The sequence below is a fragment of the Sinocyclocheilus anshuiensis genome, unplaced genomic scaffold, assembly GCF_001515605.1.
Source record: "Sinocyclocheilus anshuiensis isolate Anshui unplaced genomic scaffold, SAMN03320099.WGS_v1.1 scaffold102, whole genome shotgun sequence".
Lineage (NCBI taxonomy): Eukaryota > Metazoa > Chordata > Actinopteri > Cypriniformes > Cyprinidae > Sinocyclocheilus > Sinocyclocheilus anshuiensis.
Window position 1 is genome coordinate 382,168 of NW_015542330.1, and position 8,148 is coordinate 390,315.

The 8,148-nt window shown below is 35.6% G+C and overlaps 1 pseudogene; it reads right to left on the reverse strand.

Annotated features, from left to right (window-relative positions):
* Positions 1 to 8,148, reverse strand: part of LOC107690983 (uncharacterized) — a 15,765-nt pseudogene that overhangs the window by 4,238 nt on the left and 3,379 nt on the right.

Below are 8,148 nucleotides of genomic sequence, written 5' to 3' on the forward strand. Positions count from 1 at the left end.
ACACACACACACCCCATCCATAAATGACATGGAAAACCAAAACAAACTGTGGGATTGAACCCACAACCTTAAAAAAAATAGAATTAAATTTAAAACATATATAAATATTTTTTTGAAAATAAAGGGTTTGCATTCTAAAAATAAACAAAATATTATAAATATAAATAAAACATTATAAAATGATTTTAAAAATCTATGTATCCAAGTGGGAAAAAAAATACTAAAATGTATTTGAATTACATTTATTTTGTGCTAAGTATACTGCAAATGCGTTTAGATATTTATGTGCTTAATAAAAATACCCTGCAATTTTATTCTTAGTATAATAAACTGGTATACTTAAAGTCCAATAACTAATAAACAACTAATTTTGTGCTTAATGCACTTTAGTTGTGCAGAAGTAGTGCTGAGGTCCAATTAAAGATATACTTAAGAATATCTGATTGTGCTAAAGTGGAACTATTGTAAGTATACTTCAGGTACACTTTAAATATCTTGCATTTACAGACTGATATTATACAGAGATCATGCAGTCCTTATTAATAGTGATATAAGAACACATTTTAGGCATAATATTAAGAAATGTGCATTGTGCAATATAGAAATACTCCAAATAAAGTTTAAATATACTTTTATATCATTAAGTCTTAAGTGATATGTCAATAAATATGTTAATGGATTTTAAGTATACTTTAATACATTTTTCAAGGGTATGTATATACCTTGGTGTGTTTAATACTGAGCATTCGTAGCTGTGGTACACATGTGGGCAGCACTCTCAGTGTGCTCTCTGTGATGGCCGTCTGATTGAGGCTGAGCTGACACAGCGCAGAAGAACCTGACTGCAGATACATCAGCAGACCTGCATCGCTTACTTTGGTCTGGTCCAGAGCCAGGAACGTCAGACTGCGCAGTCCTGAGATCAGACACAAACAGATGATGCATTTGTACATGATGATAATCGTTTATGGATGCTCCAGTGAGTGGTTTCTGACACGCCGTCTCACCTGCGATATGCTGCAAACAGCTGTCTGTTAGTTTGCTACAAGACGACAGGTTGAGATGCTGCAGTTTTGAGAGGTTGGACAAAACTGAAAGACCAGCGTCTGCAAAAATGAAACAGGAAATGATGAACAGCTTTATACATCATCTTACATGCAAATCAAGCCAGTAATCAATAGAAATACGCCCTATAGAAGTGTAATTTTTCTCACAGATATCTAGTCATATTTCACCCAAAAATCTAAAGAATAAATACATATTTGATCAAATATGTCTATTTTCAGAAATCTATTTTCAAGACAATTAAGCACATTTACACCATTACCATAATGCAAAAAAATCCATAAATTATATGTATATTTTTTACATCAAATGTTAATGTAATAAATCTTTATGTATTAAGATTAAATATTATTTGTAATATATTTATATTACACATTATACAAATATTTAACAATAATATATTAACATATATTATTAATTAATAATGATATAGTATTAATATTATTATGAATTAAAAATAATTAAAAATCAATACTAAAATTAATATTTTATTACTTATTATATAGCTCTGACTTTATTATATATATATATATATATATATATTTTTTTTTTTTTACAAGTTTAATGTGTATTAAGATTTAATATTATTTGTAATATATTTATTTTACATATTATGAAAATATTTAACAATAATAATATATTAACAACTGATATAGTATTATTATTGTTATTATTAAAAATTAATAAAAAATAAATACTAATTATTTCATTATTTATTATATAGCGATGACTTTATTTTTTATTTGAACATATTTTTCTATATTTAATTTATTTACATTTTTATATGTTTATTATGTTTTTATTTCTTTTTACCATTACAGTAATAAAACAAAACGTTTTTTTTTGCATTTCAGTAATGAGAATTTTGGGCTAAAATGTAAAAGTCTTAATAGTCCTAAAAAATGATTTACTGATCTATTTATTTATATACTGTAATAACATCTTAATATTGCACACCTGTGATGAGTGGAGAGTTGACGAAGCTGAGATGTTTGAGACAGGAAAACGCCCTCAGTTGCCGCAGCAGCTCGTTGGTGGTGTATGGGTAGCAGTTTAGGACAAACTTCTGCAGCGGGCAGCCGAAGAACAGCTCCAGGGTACGCGGTCGGAGGAGACGTTCACGTGCCATATGAGTCAACAAGAGTTCGGCCAGCTCTGGGGTCAAACACGCCAGGCTGCTGCTGTACTGCATGCTGGGAGCTGAGAGAGCAAGACAACGTTTAATGGCTTTTCTTAAAGGGGTCATATGATGCTGCTAAAAAGAACATTATTTTGTGTATTTGGTGTAATGAAATGTGTTTATGCGGTTTAAGGTTAAAAAAACACATTATTTTCCACATACTGTACATTATTGTTTCTCCTCTATGCGCCGGTCTTCTGAAACGCGTCGATTTTTACAAAGCTCATCGGTCTGAAAAAGCGAGGTGTGCTCTAATTGGCCAGCTATCCAGTGCGTTGTGATTGGCCGAATTCCTCAAGCGTGTGACGGAAATGTTACGTCCCTTACAATATTGTGATGCCTGCGGCAACCACATGTGACGGACACCGGGCTGGACTCCGCTTCGTCCACGTTGAAAGCCGATCCGGCGATCCACAGCGCGAAGTTGAAGTATTTCCTCAGCGACCAGCACGGATCAGCTCTAGGCATGACGAAGCGATATCGTCCTCTTTTGGAAGACCAAACAAAGTAGTTTCGCTTTCACAACGAAGCACACAGCGTCTTCACGACATGGCGGCAGCAACAATACTACAGCGAGAATAAAAGTTACGCCTTCTTTCTTTGCGTGAACATTTGGGCGGCGTTATGCAAATCTTCCCAGATAGTGACGTAGGTATGTAGGGGCGTGTTAGAACGAGCCGTTTTAGGTAGGTGTGGCTGACTCTTAACTTTTATAAAGAATATCTCTTTGGATTTGTGACTTTAGTCTTTGCAACTTTACAGATCTTCTTTATGCACCAAGAGCTTGTAACTCTCCAAAGAGAAAGGAAAAATTGAAATCGCATCATATGACCCCTTTAAGCTCTCATGTGACTGGTAAATAACACTTGGTGGTCTGTTTCTGACCTGTCATGAGGGAAACGGTGGCCCTGGTGGCCATCGAGCAGAGAGAGGGCACGCGGGGGGTCTTGAAGGCTTTTTTGGGGGGCGAGGGATGCCCGTGTGGCGACTGCTGCTCGTCGTGATGGGCGGCTCGCTGTAAACGCTCGACCGCTGCTTGACCCGCAGCTCCACGCAATGCACGGCCTTCCTCAGGGTCTGCTGGCTCATCAGGCTCCGCCTCCCTTCAACACACAACCAATTATAGTCACTTAAAGGGACAGTCCACTCAATGTAAATTCTGTCATCATTTACTATCATCAAACGGTTTTGGGCCCCACTGAAAAATATCTTCCACAGAAGAAAGTAAGTCATACAGATTTGTAACAACATGAGGGTGAGTAAATGAAGACTGAATGTTGTTTTACTTTTGGGTAAACTATCCCTTTAAAGACAATGTACACTGCTTAAGTTTTCCAAATGCTAAGGCAAACATATCTAACATTTTGTTTAGGAAACAAATCGATCAAAATTCAGAAAGCTGAAAGCAGTGATGTCACTGTAATGAGGTCATGCTGAATTGCAAAAGGTTTTTCTTTCTTACATTGATTGACATACTGAACTGTGATCTTTTTATAAAGCTCTTACTAATCACCCCATTCATTTCTCACCCTTCAGGCCCTTTAGAAATCATCCTACCTGAGTCTGTTGCCCTGCTCCGGCCAGTGATGTCTCGGCTCCAGTCCCGCTCTTGCCCTGTTCTCCAGGAAGAAGGGCAACTGTGGCAGTCCTGTCAGAGTGAGAGAGAACATATATAAATTGTATAGAGGATTCTGATCTTTATACATATATTAGATTTTTTTTTAAATACATTTACACCTTGAAATACATTTCCATGACTTTTCCAGTCGTTCAAGATTACTGGATAAGGTTTTTGAAAATCATTTTTATAGAGACTGGACCCAAACAGAGAAGTTTCTAATAGATTTTATTTTAGATATTAATGTATTAGATTAGATATAGAGTACATATATAGTAATGCTCTATTTTGTATGTTCCATTTAATTTAAGAAATTAATACTTTTACTCAGTCAGACTCAGGACACATTAAATTGATCCATTCCAAAGTAACAGTAAAGGCTTATAAAACTGTTACTATATATATATATATATATATATATATATATATATATTATATAAATATTCTTCTTTTTAAAATACGTTCTTTTTAACATTTTATTCATCAAAGAATCCTGAAAAAATGTATCCACAAAATTATTAAGCAATTTTCATCATTGATAATAATACGCAATGTTTCTTGCGCACCAAATCAGCATATAAGATTGATTTCTGAAGGATCATGTGACACTGAAGACGAGTAAAATTGAGCTTTGCATCACAGGAATAAATTACATTTTTAATTTTTAAAGATGTATTATGTGTATATCACTTTTTAAGACAGCAAAAAAAAGATATTTATATCCCTGATATTTCCAGGTTTTTCATGACTGAAGGTATGTATCTTAAAAAAAAAAAGAAATTTTAAAGAGCAATTTACAACGATTTACTTGTACGACCCATAAGCACATCAAGCAAACAAATTAAACTTAAATTGCACCTTGCTACTACCAAATTAACCAAGCATTCAATTACACAGCCTCAATATCAAAACAGTTGCACTGGAACTAACTGCATATTAGGCTAATTACCATATATTAGCATGTTCACAGGCCTTGCCTGCTCAACCAATCCAGCTGCAGTTAATTCCTGCGTGTCTCTCGTGTGCAAATTAACATATGATCGTCTTCACAGCATCTTAAAATGTTGTCCAAAGCTGTCCCCCGCATTAAACTTCCAGTGAAAAGAGCCTATATGTAGAGCATATGCAGTTCAAGCACACGACTTGCTTGCTAGTTGCGAGTTTTATCATTTGAAAGAGGTGAATGGGTTTTTACTTATAACCGGATCTAAACTAGGACAAATAAGGGCATTAACCTCTTACCCAATATGGACTTCCCTGAGTTTCTCATACTTTGGTCGCTCGCTAAAGCCCCAACGCAGGGTTACTGAACAAAGATCTGTGATTCAGACCGACCGGAGCACAGCAGTCCAAAGGCAGCAATTCTGTGATTGTTTAAGGTCAATAATCTACGTTATAAGATCGGTTACATCTCAGAGAACACAAAACATTTCCCTAATTTTAGCTTTAAAGTTCCGGGAACGTTTTATTTCTAAACAACCAAAAACGAACATTCACAGAACATTCTGGGAACCAAAGCTGGGATGAGACTGTGTCTATATGATTAAAACAACAACTAATCCATTTTTGTTTTAGTCAAGTATGTAGTTCCATTTATTTCATAAACAAAGCTTTTGCAGAATCATGAACAGTGACCTTCGGCGAGAAGCAATAAAGCTCCAGTTCTTGAATGTTTTGAAGGATTCTCTGTGATTAGAGCCCTTGAAGAAATGTTGGCACACTGTCTATTCATTACCATTCCGGTCCTCTTTTATGAGATTATGGCTTTTTCTGATTGAGTGGAGTCCAAAAGCAGCGTACATGGCTTTTTAGTCCGTTCCAGACTTGCAGATATCAACATCTTTTGTTTACAGTCTCATCAGGAATTCCCTTTGATCATGGCGAGAAGTGCTTGTTTTTATCTTTGACGGTTTTTGGAGTTTCATCCAGACCAGAGTTGATCGTAATCAAGCCAATTCTAATTATTATGCTACTTGTGATGGTTTAATTACTGAGAAATGAGAAATTACTTTTCACACATATTTTATTCATTATGAATGGTGCTGACTAACGCAAGCATCACTATTATTATTGCTCATACTAAGCTTAAGCACTCAATTCATCTCACAATGTTTGTGCTAAAAACACGAATAGTACCTCAAAAACATGTAATTTTTCTAAGCAATCAGTCGTATTTTTGCCTGGCAAACAATAAAAAAAGTTTGGAAAAATCTCACAGATTTATAGAGAAAGGAGGAGGTACCTGCTCCATAACTAGAGTCCAGAAAACCATAGAGACTTTGGACTCTTTATACCTGGGCAATCATCTAGAAAGCATCCAGAACCGCCTAGCAACCACCTAGAGCACCCTAGCAACCACATAACAACGCCTTGTCAAAATGTAGCGTGAAAGTAAAATGTTTCAAACCGTTGAGATGAAATGGAGGTACAAATGTTCTTCATTTTCTGCATCGCCTTGCACCAGTTTATGGCCTCGTCCTAATTAATAATTACACAATATCACTTAGATTGAAGTGACGTTTGTGTAGAGCATTATTATTGTTAACTAAAACTAAAACTATTGAAAACATTATTGTTAATTCAGGTACAGCTGAAAATAAAATAAAATAAATATTAGATGAAATAATGTAATAATGGAAATAAATCTGATATAAAAATAAATTATAACTAAACTAAATAAACAAACTTAAATATTAAGCAACAATAAGTAATATATCATTCTTTATTATCATTATCTAAAACATAGTAACAAACTAAAAATAAAATATAAATATTAGATGAAAAAATTGAACTAATCTGAAATCAATAAATACAAAAATAAATAAAACATAAAAATGAAATAACTAAACCTAAAATAAAAATAAATGATAACATAAATAAACTTAAATAGTAAGCAATAAGTAATATATCACTATTTTAACTTAATCGATAACTAAATAATCGAAATTTAAAAAAATAAACTAATTAACTAATAATAACAAAATCACTAAACATTAAACTAAAACTGAAAATATACAAATAAAAGTCAATAGAGTGCTGCAGTCTTGACATCAAACCCCGGAAGACTACTTCGCCCTGGATTTCCTCAAGATTTTCCTATGGGTTTTTAATAATGGGATTTTTCATTTTATGGGCATGGTAAACATAAATTGACAATACTTGGAATTTTTGCAGTCACGACTGCAGCACTCAAAATATTATATTCAAAATATTAATAACTAGAAAATGAGTATAGAAATAATACTAAAATAACTGTGTGGTGCACTCACAAATTAGTCAAAGCAAATCTTACCCCAGTAATGAGAGGGTCCTGACAGCGGAGGTCTGACCCCAGGAATCCCAGCATACCCCACTGCTTCCTCCCACAGCTGATGGGGCAGAGGTGGAGGCAGCTCCAGTTCCTCTAAAGCCCCGGCCTCCACCTGGGGTTGCTCATTTGGTGACGCCACTGGCTCTTCCCGTGGTTCCGCCTCCGTCTGCCCTACAACAGCCAATCGGGATGCTGGACTGGGCGGGTCCTGAGGCATCTCGGGGGGCGTGGTCTGTATGCAAAGTGCAGCACTGGGAGTCAGTCCTAGAGACCGGAGGGAGCAGGCTAGCTCAGCTTCTCCAAAGCGCTTTCGAGGAAACCCTTGCAGGAGGGAGAAAGCAGGTAGCGAAGGGTGGCGGCCGGCAATGTATTGGACGACGTGACTTAAGGGAGTGTCTGCAGGAAAACGCTCGCGCATTGATTCCCCAGAGGGAAGACGAATCTATGACACAAACAAAACAAACAGGTTTGACTTCATGTGAAATAATGCCAACAGCGGTTGTTAGAACGCAGAGAAGAAACAGATGTGATCTCGCACCATGAGGATGCAGTGGTTGTCCACGCTGGTCTCCACATGTCCGCCCAGTCTCTGGTCCTGTCCACTGGATGGAGAGGTCTCGGCCGTGGCTTCGGTTTGGGTCTTCTCCTGCTGACTGCGCCGGTCCTCTGCTATCCTCTTCAATACCAACTCACGCTCCTGATCAAAGGACAAACCGTTAATGCACTGAAAACCAAAAATGATCTTGAAGACTATGAAACTGACAGCTGATGTAGCAAAAACACAGATTGCAGATTGGTTTTCACATGGTGACTTCTTTACGGCATAATATAATAAATGTACATTTATTATAATTATATTCATAATATTAAAATGTATAAATAATATGTATTTTTTCTTTTTTAGCTATTTAAAATATATGTTATTATACAAATATTAATTATATTAACTGTATTACAGAATATAAGATATTTGTC